The sequence below is a fragment of the Salminus brasiliensis genome, chromosome 1, assembly GCF_030463535.1.
Source record: "Salminus brasiliensis chromosome 1, fSalBra1.hap2, whole genome shotgun sequence".
Lineage (NCBI taxonomy): Eukaryota > Metazoa > Chordata > Actinopteri > Characiformes > Bryconidae > Salminus > Salminus brasiliensis.
Window position 1 is genome coordinate 79,443,868 of NC_132878.1, and position 15,607 is coordinate 79,459,474.

The window sequence follows — 15,607 nt, forward strand, 5'->3', positions numbered from 1 at the left end:
AGATGAAGGATCTGTGTGAAAGATGTAAACACACTACAAAGATTTTGCTTTGGATGAATGAGTAAAAAATACCCAAACAAGAACTGAAAGCCTCTTAGCTGCTCCCAAAAGAATTTACAAGCTGTGATAATTGCCAAAGGGTTCGTCCTAACCATGCATGGGCCCAAACTAACTTCTACCTCAGTGCCTTTTACTTTTTTGTTATTTTGGAATTGTAGAGGTAAAAGATGGAAATTAAAAAGTAATCTTGCTTAAAATATGTTTTAAAAATATAATATTTACAGTAACAATTTTTCACCAGAGGTCTCAAACATTTGCAGTACACTGTTCTTGCGTTTATGTTTGTGTTAAAGACAGATTAGAATTCTGTATATGCACTGCAGCGCTATACACTACAAAAGAACATCTGTGATTTTTACTGCATTTGATTAGTATTTTATTAATGTTATTAATGAATGTTTCAAACTATAATGCGTAGTTGGATCAGAATCTTTACATATAAATTGCTAAATGTATTCTGAACTGTATTTGTGCTTACAGAGTGTGTCAGGTGTCTTCGTCTTGCCCTTGTGTTTTTCCTTCGCTGTCTCTGTGGAGAATTCCCAATATAAAGTACATCACATTTGGACTGTTGAACTTGGTTTATTGACTTGTGAGTACAAACTCCCGAGGACGTGAGGACACTGTACAGAAATTCTGCAATTGGAACAGAAGCGCGGTGCGTAATGCATTCTGGGATATTTGTGCACACAAGTCACCATCCTCGATAACACGGGACAATCACACATGCAGGTGTTTAGACTGTCCTTGACTAGATGAGAATGTTGGAATGGAACAGGACTTGGGCTGCAAGTGAACAGGAACACAAAAACAGACAAGAACACAGACTGAGAATCGGCCTGTGCCCTCGTTCTGCCCTGCCTCGTGCACATTAGCACATAGCTCTGTTTGTACTTTGTCCTTGTCCCCTTTCTAGCCTCCGCCATTGTCCTGCCTCGTCATTTGTCTCCCGTTGTAGCCCTGCCCCTTTGATAGCTCTTCTCAGGTGTTCCTCATTTGTTTCAGTGTACAGACGTGGACAACATTTTTGGTATCCCTCGGTTAATGAAAGAAAAACCCACAATGGTCACAGAAATAACTTGAATCTGACCAAAGTAATAATAAATAAATAAAAAAACTATGAAAATGAACAAATAGAAATACACCATTGATTTTGAACCATGCTTCAACAGAATTATTTTAAAAAATAAACTCATGAAACAGGCCATGTTAAATCAAGGTGTGTCCACTAATTAGCATCACAGGAGTCTACAATCTTGTAATCAGTCAGTGGACCTATATATAGGACTACTGTGCTGTTTGGTGACATGGTGTGTACCACACTCAACATGGACCGGAGAAAGCGAAGGAAAGAGTTGTCTCATGAGATTAGAAAGAAAGAAAATTATAGACAAGCATGTTAAAGGTAAAGGTTATGAGACCATCTCCAAGCAGCTTGATGTTTCTGTGACTACAGTTGCACATACTATTCAGAAATGTAAGATCCCTGGACGTGGCTGCATGAGAAAAATTCATGACACATCAAAGAGACGGATAATAGGAATGGTAACAAAAGCCCAGAAAAACTTCTAAAGACATTATAGGTGAACTTCAAGCCCAAGGAACATCAGTGTCTGATCGCACCATCCATCGTTTTTTGAGCCAAAGTGGACTTCAATGGAGATGACCAAGAAGGACACCATTGTTGAAAACATATCATAAAAAAGCCAGCCTGGAATTTGCCAAACTACATGTTGACAAGCCCCAAAGCTTCTGGGAGAATGTCCTATGGACAGATGAGACAAAAATAAAACTTCTTGCCAAGGCACATCAGCTCTATGTTCACAGAAAGAAAAATGGAGCATATCAAGAAAGGAACACTGTCCCTACTGTGAAACATGGAGGAGGCTCTGTTATGTTCTGGGGCTGCTTTGCTGCATCTGGCACAGGGTGTATTGAATCTGTGCAGGGTACAATAAAAAATCAAGACTGTCAAGGGATTCTACAGAGAAATGTGCTGCCCAGTGTCAGAAAACTTGGTCTTAGTCACAGGTCATGGGTCTTGCAACAGGATAATGACCCAAAACACAGCTTAAAACTCCCAAGAATGGCTAAGAGGAAAACATTGGACTATTCTGAAGTGGCCTTCTATGAGCCCTGACCTAAATCCTATTGAGCATCTTTGGAAGGAGCTGAAACATGCCGTCTGGAAAAGACCCTTCAAAAGACCTGAGACAACTGGAGCAGTTTGCTCATGAGGAGTGGGCCAAATACCTGCTGAGAGGTGCAGAAGTCTCATGGACAGTTACAAAATTGCAGTGATTGCTTCAAAAGGTTGTGCAATAAAATATTAAGTTAAGGGTACCATCATTTTTGTCCAGGCCTGTTTCCTGAGTTTATTTTTTAATATAATTCTGTTTAAGGATGTGTCAAAATCAATGACAGATTTTTATTTGTTCATTTTCATAGAACTTCTATTTCTTATTACTTTTGTCAGATTCAAGTTATTTCTGTGACCAACAGTTCTGTCCAGTGTGTATATATGGTACCTTAGTTGCCTGTGGTTCTTGTTGGTTATTGTGTTTGTGAGTCTTTAGTGGTTCTCATGGTCTTCACGGTTGGTCTCCGGTCAGTTTGGTTAATATCTGTTAGCTTTCTCTGCTGCTTCCAGTGCTTGCTTTGGTTGTTTCCTGCTTTTGTTTTTTACTTGGCTAATTTGTGTCTTCATTAAATTCTCCAATACGTTTTTAAGGTTAATTTGTCTCTGATAAGCTGGAAATGTTAAAACCGTAGAGAGTTTATGGTTAAAACAATCATTTTCTCAGTGAACATACAGTCCCTCTCCTCTTGCCTGCAAAATGGTCTGATCCAGCTTCTCTTCCTCTCAGTGCAGCATCGCGCGCACACGGTGTGGCAGTGCTGGATTGGACTGGTGTCGTGTGTCTAGTAAGTTTTACAAAGGAGTATTTTTTACTTTATCACCCAGAACCAACACATTGCAGTCCTTACTTCTGATGCACTGTTTGTTCTGTTATTGTTAGCTAGGAGTGACTATCTGACGTCTGTTTTTAATTTAGCAGACTAATGATGCAGGTGCTCTGTTCACTGTTTAAAAAGGAGAGAGAGAAGCTATAGATACATCCCGCCAAATCGGTGCCATTTTTAATATAAATGTGATAAATGTTCACATAAAATAATTGTAAAATACATTTTATTTTTAAGCACAGTGTGTTGTACATTTACCTTATTGCTAATTTAAGATTTTTAACGATAAACATTAATAAAAAGTACCGAGAACAAAATAGCATTTGTTACCTGTCCCTGCTCTCTAACTATACACTTTACCATGAAATATTATTATTATTAAAATCCTTCCGAGATGTGTGTATATATATTTTGCATTGCTGTAACTCCAAATCCCATCTACACTTTAATTTGTTTATTCATAAATAAACTTATATCCATATTGAAGTTAAAATACACGTTTTAGTGATGTCTCTAGGGTTTCACTCAGTCCTGTTACCATAACATATTACCCATCTAAAAGAATTCCACAATGTTCAACAGGAAGTTGCATCAGTCGGGTCTTTTGAAGTCCATGGGAGGATCATAAGTTCCCTCCCTCTTTGTTCTGTATATTTGATCATATTGTAACTATAACTGAGGAGGTCAATCTCAATGTTCTGTCCTGTTACATAAATTAATTTTTAGAAAATGTTTTGATAGTTTTGATTTTTTTTTTTTTTGGAAAATTGTGTGCTATCATGTGCTAACTATAATGTTCTAATGCTATTAGCATCGCTGCCATGTAGCTATATTTAATGTTTTTGCTCATTCTATGCTAAAACCTCAGTTCTGTTACTCTTTATATGAGTGCCAGTAAGAGTGACAGATTTTTAGCTGCTAATCCAGGAATAATGGAAGCATCAGCCAAGTCTAACATTAAGTCGGATAGTTTATTTCTAGTGTCTTTTGGACCTAAATCTTTCTAGTCTTTCTAGTAATATAGTATGATCTATTGTATCAAAGGCTGCACTAAGGTCTAGTAGGGCTAATAAAGATACATAGCCTTGATCAGAGGCAAGAAGGAGATCATTTGTAATCTTCACTAGGGCTGTCGCTGTGCTGTGATTGGGTCTAAATCCAGATTGGAATTTCTCATTCTCATACATGGCATTCGGGTATAAGCAGAGTTGTTGTGCCACAGCTTTTTCTAATATCTTGGATACGAATGTTAAGTTGGGGATGGGTCTGTAATTAGACAATACACTGGGGTTAAGACTTGGTTTCTTGATTAAAGGTTTTATGACTGCTAATTTAAGGGTTTCAGGTACATGCCCAATGCTAAGGGATGAATTTACAATTGTTAAAAGAGGTCTGATTATGATTGGGAGTATTTGTTTTAGCAATTTAGAGGGAATCGGGTCAAGTGTACATGTTGTACAATTAGCTGAGGATATAATTTTTTCTAGTTCAGGCTGTGGAAGTGGGTAGAAGGCTTCCAGCCTTTGTTCTACAACTAAGTTATGTTCTAAAGCAACTACATCAGGCGATGGCCATGTTTGATTTAATAAGCAGGGTTGGATTTGTTGTCTAATATTTTCTATTTTATTATTAAAATAGTTCATAAAAACATGACTGGTTAAAGATGTTGGAATCTGGGGTTGAGTATCTGGCTGGCTTTTAGTAAGTTTAGATATCTCACTAAAAAGTACTCTGGGATTGTTTTTGTTTTTCTCGATCAGCGTGGCCAAATACGCGGAGCGAGCTTTAATGAGTGCCTTTCTATATGGACTAAGGCTGTCCTTTCACGCAGAGTGGAACACCTCTAGTTTGGTTGTCCGCGATATACGTTCTAGTTTCCGCACTGTTTGTTTTAAGGTACAAGTTTGATCACTGTACCACAGTGCGAGCCTTTTTTGCCTTGTCATTTTACTTTTAAACGGTGCTACTTCGTCTAAGGTTGATCGTAGGGTATTTTCTAGATTTTTTTCTAGTTTTTTAATTTAACTAGCTCCGTTTGGTCTGACTGAGTGTTAGCTAAGGTCGATAGGGGTGGGAGGTTTTTAGTAAACTGATGTGATGCACGTGTGTGTAGTAAACTAATGTGATGCACATGTGTGTTTTAAATAACATAAGGGCAGAGAAGAAGACGAAAAAAACAACAACAAAAGAATCTTTAGAAGCAAATTTAAGAATCACGGATTCTGTTGAAGAAACTAACCCAAAAATCCAGTGTTCATTCCTGTTACCTAAATATTTTTGTGTTCTTTAAAGTAACAATAAATCACCTTCTCAGCAAATTCTTCTTCACCTTGCCTGTGGCTATCTGATGTTCTTCGCAACAACCATAGAGAGCTAAGAATGGCTGAAAGGAAGTGGAGGAAGTCAACACACGACTCTGACTTCCACTTCTATCAGTCTCTTCTCTCCAGGTTTAGAACGGAAGTTGCTGCTGCTAAAGCATCTTTCTACATGGGGAAACTGGAAGCATCTGCATCTGACCCACCCAAACTTTTCACAATCTTCTCCTCTCTCCTCAACTCCCCTACTCCCCATCCATCCTCTACCCTGTCTGCAGAAGATTTTGTCTGCTTTGAAGAAAAGGTTGACAAGATCTGCCGATCCTTCCCGACCTGCCTCTACCCCCCAGACCCAGCCCTCCTCCTCCCTCTTCTCTGTCCTCTTTCCACAGATGACCTCCTACATCTTCTCACCTCTAATAATCCTACCATCTGTCCACTAGACCCTGTTCCATCCACTCTGTTCCAAACAATTGCTCCAAACCTCCTTCCAAACCTCCTTCCTCCCCTATCCTCTGCATGGCGATGGCTTGCATCATACCTGCAGAGAGGCTCATACCAGGTAACATGGCAGAAGGACACGTCCGCTCCTTGTAGTCTCTCCACTGATGTTCCACAAGGCTCAGTTCTTGGTCCTCTTCTTTTCTCAGTCTACACTAGCTCTCTTGGTAAAGTAATTTCCTCTTACGGATTCTCTTACCACTGTTACGCCGATGACTCTCAACTCATCCTTTCTTTCCCACCGTCTGACACACAGGTTTCTAGCTGCTTCTCAGCATGCCTCGCTGACGTCTCTTCTTGGATGGAGGCTCACCACCTCAAACTTAACCCCAGCAAGACAGAGCTGCTGTACATCCCGGGAACTGCTGGACTTAAAAACGATCTTGCCATCTCCTTTGAGAACTCGCTGGTCACTCCTTCTACAGAAGCTCAAAGCCTTGGTGTAGTCATGGATGATCAGTTATCGTTCTCAAGTCATGTTGCAAATATGACTCGGTCATGCAGATTTCTCCTGTACAACATCCAGAGAATTCGACCCTTCCTCGCTAGAGAGGCCGCCCAGGTGCTCGTTCAGTCTCTCAGCACTTCAAGACTGGACTTCTGCAACTTTCCTCTGTCTGGTCTCCCTCTGCGCACCATCAGGCCCCTGCAACTCATCCAGAATGCAGCGGCACAGGTCGTCTTCAACGTTCCTAAATTCAGCCATGTCACTCCACTGCTGCGTTCTCTTCACTGGCTTCCTGTAGCTGCTGCCCGCATCAGATTCAAAACATTCATGCTGGCCTACAAAGCCAAGAATGAACCAGCTCCTCTGTACTTGATGGCAATGGTCAAAAGCCGATCTGCAGCAAGAGCCCTTTGAGGTTCAAGTACGGCTCGGCTCGACCCGCCATCCGTTAATATCCACAAAAGACAAGCCTCCAGGCTTTTTTTCTGTCCTGGCACCAAAGTGGTGGAACAAACTTCCCCTGGGTGTCCGAATGGCAGAGTCGCTCGCTGTCTTCAAATACAGACTGAAGACCCACCTCTTCCGAGAGTACTTGGGCGACTAGCAAAGTTGTCACCTTATTGACTTGTGTTTAGTAATGTCTAAACTTAGAGGTATCTTTGAATGTTGAGCCTATTTAAACTAGCTGAGGTTATACTTGGGTAAACAGAAAAGCATTTTTGTAAGTCGCTCTGGATGAGAGCGTCTGCTAAATGCCTTAAATTGAATTGCATTGCAGTATGAAATTCTGCTTTTTAAGTTTACATTTAAGGCATTTAGGAGACGCTCTTATCCAGAGCAACTTACAAAAGTGCTTTGCTCTGGATAAGAGCATCTCCTAAATGCCTTAAATGTAAATGTAAGTGGGTAAAATGCTGGACTTGGTGTACATTGCATTAAATGTAAAGCTCTATACTGCACCTGTATTTTTATATCGAAATAAATCTATAAAAATGCTTTGTTTGATGTTCAATCGTAAACTACGAAACTGATGTGTTCAATAGCATACTATTACTGATCACTTTAATTTCCTAACCTACCTCAGCAAACTTCTTCAAGCATTAAAAGTGTTATATATATTTCTAGTAGCTAACTTCTGATTTTGTCCTTTTTCTACTGGTTTTGCTGATTCGCTGCATCTCTTACAACATGTTTACAAATCTAAGCTATTGTGAATACATCAATACAATGTCATCATCACTGCTGCGCTGGGAATAGTCCACTTCCCCAAAATCTGTAGCAGTGGTCCTATGGCAGTGCCTTTGCATTAATTGATGGAGTACAGTGGGGTGGATAAATTGTGCAGCAGCAGATCGGCTAAAGTTAGCAACTGTAAACCTATAAAGTGCACCTATATTGTAACTGTTTTTCTGATTAAGTGGCCAATGAATATGGGTTCAAGGTCAAACTTACAGCTCTGTGTTTACTTAATGTAGCCACATGAACACAAAACCCTGAAACATGAAACCTGACTTGTTCTACACTTCACTCTGTATGGAGAGCTAAATACCTAAAAATGACAATACAACTGTCTTTACAAGACCCTCTACCATTTAATTAGATGTTCTGTCATACACACAGATCTTGGTGTTTATAGTCTCCTTCTCCGATTGGCCCTGGAGTGACCTCTCCAGAAGAAATCTTGTAGTAAATCCCCCCTGGACCAAAGTGGGGCTGTCACATTGACTGTATTTAACTCAATGACTTGATTGTAAACAATTCACTGATAGCACTACTGATAATGCACCTTCTGGGTGCAGCTACAGCAGTGTTGGGGTAATGTAATGAGGCATGTAATGAAGGCATGATCCTCTGCTTTAGGAGTTCTGTCCAGCATCCAACAATATTCTCAGTTGGGTTCAGAGCAACACTATCCTTGACTAAAGGTAGTGTCCCTTCTTCTCCTTTCTGAGCTGTTGGAGTGTTTTCCAGAACCTCCTTGAGGCTGCCTGAAAGTCACTGTCCATGGTCGCTCCAAACATCTTGCATTCTCTGGATTTGCTTCTGCCACTGCCAAAGCTGCACACTTTTTGCCTGCTGGTACCCATCAGTAGAATCAGGAGTGCTCTGAGCTAGACAAGCTCTAAAAGCCTCCTTCGTCCACCTGACGGCATCCCTCAACCCTGGTATCGACCAACAGGTTTTTTGGTTGCCGTCAAAACAGGCAACAGCAAGCTTTTGGTCACAGCTATGAACAGCTGCTCCACAATGAAGGTCTTGAACAGTGTCCATTCGGACTTCATGTTCTCTGCCTCCTCCAGAACATGCAAGAAACTCTCACAGAGATTGGAGTTGCGAACATTTAAGACAGAGTCTTCTGCCAGCCTTTCCCAGCAGACCCTCACTACTTGTTTGGGTCTACCAGGTCTGTCTGACAGTTTTCTCACACACCTGATTCAGCTCTTCTCTGGATGGTGATCAGTTTACAGCTCAGCCCCTCTCTTTACCCGAGTGTCTGAAACATATGGCCTCAGGTCAGATGACATGACCAAAACGTCTGTCCTTGATCTTAGGCCCAAGGTGCTTTGGTACAAAGTACACTCATAAGCAGCCCTGTGTTCATACATGGTGTTTGTTATGGACAAACCGTGACTAGCACAGAAGTCCAACAACATCCCACCACTCAGGTTCAGATCAGGCAGACTGGTGCTCCTAATCACTCTTCCCCAGGCTTCCTAGTCATTGCCCACATGAGCGTTGAAGTCTCCCAGCAGTGCATGGGACTCTCTGTCAGAGTTCCATTCACTTTCTCCAGGAGGGCCGAAAACTCTGAACTCAGTCAGTGTTTTCCTGTCTGCAACACGGAGTTGCACTGAGGCGACCCTCTGATCCACCGGGACACACTCCAACAAGATGCCAGCCGTGGACTAGTGAGAATCCCCACACCCGTCTGGCAGCTCTCATTCTGGGTGACTACTAAGTGGGAGAGAGACCATCCTTCATCAAAGAGTTTGGTTCATGAGCCCGAACTGTTTAAACAGGCGAGTTCAACTATACCTAGTTGGTATTTCTGAAACTCCTGTACCAGCTCAGGCTCCTTACCCCCAGTGTTGTTACATTCAATGTACATTGATGACCAATATCAGTGATGGTGACAGCCCTGGATCCAAACCCCCAGTGAGCAAGCCTAGGGCGACAGCGGCAAGGAAAAACTCCCTCTGAACCAATCGAGGAAGAAACCTTGAGAGGAACCAAGACCCACTGGGGGAGCCAGTCCTCCTCTGGCTGGCAGGGTCCTCTCCAGGGCTTGGAGAATGAGTGAGTGTGTGTGCATGAGTTATGGAGCTGAGGGAAGAGGGCACACTGCTTAAGTTCTTTCATAGAAAAACACATAAGCAGTGCTCCGCCTCTGCTCCACAACTTTCTCCACTGTCGTCATGGTGACAAGCTCATCATTACATGACAGCCAGCTGGAATCAGACTGGCTGCAGCAGTCACTCAGATAGTGTCCTGATGGAGAAAGAGAAAGAAAGTCATAAGACTGAAAGCAAAATCGCATGTAATGGTTTAATCTCATTTGAATTTTTACATGACCATTTTCAGACCCTTTATATCCCTCACAGTTAATCAGACTGTTATTGGCACTGTGCCTTTAGCTCTGATAGATGTAAAAGACCTCTGTTCTTATTGGCTGTCCTGGATTGAACCTTGTTCAAAAATAAGACCTATATAGGGTTATAGGGTTGAGCGGTATCCACTGATTTCACATCAGCTCACAGCATTTCCACTTTTATCTGCCACATTTGGTATCCAGGTTTGTTTGCCCTTCCCTTCAAAGGAATTTAGCACGTCTTTAACTCACAACTACGGTGGGCTTGTTTTTTTCCCCACCTGTTTTCTGAGTGTGACATTACCAATCAGTGAGCTCCCACAGTGCCCCCACCCTGTTGTTCTTTTAAATGCACATGGGAGAAATAACCTTTTTTGGTTATATCGCCCAGCTTTAGGCGGAAATACGATTTCTGTGATTTCTGTGACACAGTAAATTGTAAAGGGGCTGTTGTTCATCTTCGTTTCTATACGCAGACTGGACATTCAACAATGTGTACTTACTGTATCAAGGCTTTCATTTGTTTTACACACACTTACCACTGTAAATGCTGCGTCCGACGTGGTTCAGCACACTGATCAGTGAATATTTATACACTGATTCACCCTACAGAACAGAGACAGCACTCATTACACACAAACACTAGACATATAATAGACTGTACTTTACACTTCTGTTCATATCCTCCCTATTTCTCTTCATTCAGACTTGATCCTAGATCATTCTCTACTCCTACACTCCCCCCTATAGTCTCTCTCTCTCTCTCTCTCTCTCACCAGTTCATTTCTCTCTGTCTTTCCCTCCTCTGCTTTTCTGTCTTCTAGATTAACAGGGGATGCACACAGAAAGGAGAGATTAGCTGGGATCAGTTGCTCTTAATGTGATGAATACTGCCTTTAATGTCCTTCTGAAACATCTGGATATTCAGCAGTTTTCTACGTTCTCTCTAAGTTTGATTAGTTCTGCCTGTATTGCTCTTCACATTAGTTGTGTGTGTGTGTGTGTGTGTGTGTCCTGTTTTTGTGACGTACCATCTGGGAGTGTGTTTGGATCCAGACGATCAGTGGGTGTGGCCTTGATGTGGGCGTGTTCTCCAGGAACGCTATAAAACATATCAAATAAAGTCAGTGTGTGAGAAACGATCATGTGGATCTGTGTAAGAGTGTGTGTGTGTGTGTGTGTGTGTGTGTGTGTGTGTGTGTGTGTGTGTGTTTCACCTCTGCAATGGTAGGGTCAGTTGTAATACAGGGTCTATGTGGACGTTATTGTGCTGCTTTGTGGTGGACGTAGGAGACACCTGGAATCTCTTCAGCTGCAGAACCAGAACCCTGCAGAGTGACAGAGAGAGAGAGGGAAAGAGAGGGAAAGAGACTGTATGATCGCCATCTAGTGTTCACCTGCTAAACATTTTTTTCTGTGTTTAACATGGTGCTGATGGTGTTGAAGCGGAAGCTAAAGTGCTGCCTATGGTCAGTGATGGTCAGTTTGAACATTGGATCTTTTTTGCTCCTCCACAAACACACAGTGTCACTTGATCTGGGATCTGTCAGCTTACCTGGGCAGTGTGTGGAATGCCCACCTACAGCTGGCAGACCTACATCCACACAGCTCACACCTGCACTCAATTTCATCCTCATCCTACACACAAAAACATACACACACTCATCAGTGCATAAATCACATAAAGAAAAGTATCCAGAAAAGGTGTGTGTGTGTGTGTGTGTGTGTGTGTGAGAGAGAGAGAGAGAGTTACTTACACTGAAGAAGAGTTTGAGGCAGTCTTTCACTGAACCCTGTGATGCCAAAGCCAACGCCAGATGATTATACTCCTCATTCCTGGATTTCTGAGCTCCACAGCTGCACACACACACACACATTTTAAACCATTAATGAAGCATCATTACAGAAGCTGTACAGTGTAGATCATAGTGATGGTACTGTTGAATTAATGACAGTGTCTCTTACCCTCCACATGTAATAATGCTCCTGAGCTGGAAGCTGAAGTTGGCTCTGATTGGGCATTCAGAAACCACGCCTCCTGCCCATTGCAGCGTTTGACCAATCTCCTGCATTTGGCTCAAACAGTGAAATAGAAACTCATGAGCGTCCTAAACATATCATATACACATATTCACACACACACATGCACACAGAGAGAGAGAGAGAGAGAGAGAGATACACAAACCAATACACAGATACAAAAAACAGACAAACAACAGAAATGTTAGATCTCATCAGAAATACATAAATAAACATAATAATCATATACTGTTTAAGTGTGTGTGTGTTTTTAAGATTTTTCACATTCTGCATGTCGGTGGTGAAATCAGGGTTTGTGGAAGCAGCTGCATCAATGAACTCCATGAGGAGGGAAGCCTTCAGTTCCCAGTCAGAGCTCTCCCTCATCCACCACAACTCAATGAAGCACCTGCAGGAGAAGAGAAGGATTAGTGTGACAGAACTGATCTAGGACCAGTCAAGCCCACCATTCTTCATGATCACTCTCACTAGGATGTGATTATTAACTTTCAATGGAAGATTTGACTCCAGGTCCTTCTGGAGCATTTCTATTGGTCCATTCATCCTGAACCTTTGAGCCAATGTAAAGAGCTCCTCCTCTTTCTCTGTCTCTACCTGATCAGTTGGGCTGATGGATGGTAAAACCAGTCATTCAGCTGATTCGAGAGCTGTGTGCAGAAACTCTCCGCGCTGAACAGACACTGCAGACTGGCGTTTACATAGCAGCTGTTCCCAAAGTTCATTAACCTGCACCACACACACACACACACACACACACACACACACACACACACACAGAGAGAGAGAGAAATTGAACAGTTATACATATACCAGTTAAATAATTGTAGCAAACTCATGCATTGTAAGACACACACACAAACACACACACTAGTGTTACATACCCTCTGTTCTTCAGCTGCTGCTTTCTGGTAGGGGAGAGTGTGTCTGGGAGTCTTTTGGGGCCCTCAGTGTGGGTCTCCTCTCGCTCCAGCTGTCCCACACACACAGGAGACACACTCCCCTGCAGCTTCTGATCCACAGCAGACCTGAGAGAGAGAGAGACTGTGTTTATAGCTGGTTGATCAGTAAGGTAGATGTTGCTGATATCAGCTTAAAGAAGCTATAAACCATGATAAACACTAATATCTGGAACTCATAGAGAGTAAATGTTTCCTAATGGAGTTTAAAGAGGAGGAGTTTTTATCATTAGATGAAGATTTCGGTTGATGAAGGACACTCACCTGTCCAGGGAGGCTGAGGACAACTCATCAAGCTCCTGCACCACTAGCCGAGTGACCTCACTTACCTCTGCTGTGGGACTGGCACTGACCTCAAGGTTCTCCATGGCAACTGGGGTCATTACACAGACCGTGCTGTTTTCTTCAGTTGCCATGGAGATTTCACCTGTAACCTCCACTGTGTCTGAAGAATCAGTGATTGCTGTGGAGATCTCTGCAACAGTGCTACTGGTTTCTACAGGGATTTCATCAGCTTTTACTGTTGCTGAGGTGATTTCCCCGGAAACCACAGTGGTTGCCTCAGTTTCATTGATGGCTGTAGAGGTCTCTGTTACAGCCATTGCAGTGACCTGGCTGATTTCAGGGCTCGATGTGTTTGTGTCCCTAAAATGAACAGAGGAGGACACACACACACACACACACACACACACATTCATGTGGTGGTCTCTATTACTGGTGGACTACACACAATCACACATTCAGATATTAACTCAGTTCATATATTTACCTTCCTGCAGCGCTGACAGTCTGTCCATCATCTACTGCAGGATGGATTTTCCTCCTCTTCTGATCAGACATACAGACATGTTTAGTTTTACTCAGACTTCATTATTTACCGTTTAGAAATAATAGTAAACTGATGTTCATCAATGCTGAGCCTTTAGTCTTTATTAGATGAGCTAAAATATTCTTGAAAATCTGTCTATTCATATTTTTTCTCGTAGTTTTCTTTTATTTGAACAAGTAGACTCACAAGCCTGAAACACCACGGAAAGCAGGAAACATCAGCAGTGTCCTGGATGAGCTCAGGGTTTGCTGTGCTTGTGTTGCTGAAATAAATAAAGGAGGACACACACACACACACACACACACACACAGTCCACATGTGGTGGTCTCTATTACTGGTGGACTACACAAAATCACACATTCAGATATTAACTCAGTTCATATATTTACCTTCCTGCAGCGCTGACAGTCTGTCCATCATCTACTGCAGGATGGATTTTCCTCCTCTTCTGATCAGACATACAGACATGTTTAGTTTTACTCAGACTAAAGGAAACTGTCTATTATTTAAGAAAATCTGTCTATTCATATTTTTTCTAGTAGTTTTCTTTTATTTGAACAAGTAGACTCACAAGCCTGAAACACCAGGTTAGGTAAACAGCATTTTGCACCATTTATAAAGAATACTAAATGAATATTCATTAATTGTAATATTTATTAATTGAGCAATTAGTCAGTATTAGTAGGTTCGCTTCAAATGCATTAGTGAAAGTAGACTTACCCTCTTGAAACGCCACCGAAAACAAGGCATTTTCTTGTTGTTGATAAAAAGAATCTCGCTAAACTGCACTGAAGCTCTTTCTACATTAAAGCTGAAGAGCTAGAACTGCAGCGATCGCTGAGAAAGTGTGAAAGACCTCCTCCACACACAACTTTCCCAAACGCACGAACGTTGTCTGGATGACGTTGCAGGTCTACGCTATTATTGTGTCATAATGGAATAAAAGCGCGCGCTCAGTAGTTCGCGTTCCACGTCGCCACAGCAACGCATCTCCAGTTTGCAGTAGTTTTCGGTTCAGTGTAACTTTACCATGACTCTGCTCCCCCTTTACCTCCATTAACCCCCCCCCCCCACTATAAAACACACACACCACTTCCATCAATTCCACAGCATCAGCTACAGCCCACCACCAACAAACCATAACATAAGCAGCTCAGTTCCACTCAGTCTACATGACTGTCATGTCAAATCACCAAAGGTTTCATCACAAGAAACTTCAGCAGTAATTACAACTTCATTTAGCAGCCAGTAGCAGTTCCACAATACAGCACAGTCATACAACACAATAATGAGGAAGAATAAAGATACATTTAAAGATAAGTAAAATAAATAAATAAGAAGAATAAGAATAAGAGTTAAACCCCTGGACCTGCAACCTTTATCTAAGAAACACTAATTACCAAAAGCTAAACTAAACAGATGAGTTTTCAGCTTGGATTTAAAGATTGAAACTGTGTCTGAGTCCCGAACATTATCTGGAAGGTTATTCCAGAGTTGGGGGGGCTTTATAAGAAAAGGCTCTTCCCCCTGCTCAGGTTTTCTGAATTTTGGGAACAAGTAAGAGTCCAGCACCCTGAGATCTAAGTAGTCTTGATGGTTTGTAATATGTAATAAGATCCCGCAGGTACTCAGGAGCGAGGCCATGTAGGGCTTCATATGTTAATAGAAGAATTTTGTATTCAATACAGAATTTAACTGGGAGCCAATGAAGTGCTGATAGAACTGGACTAATATGGTCAAATGTTCTAGTTTTAGTAAGGACCCTGGCTGCAGCATTTTGAACCAGCTGAAGTTTATTGAGATTCCTGCTGGAACAACCTGACAAAAGTGCATTACAGTAATCTAGCCTTGAGGTAATAAAAGCGTGTACTAGCTTTTCTGCGTCCTGTAGAGATAAGGAGT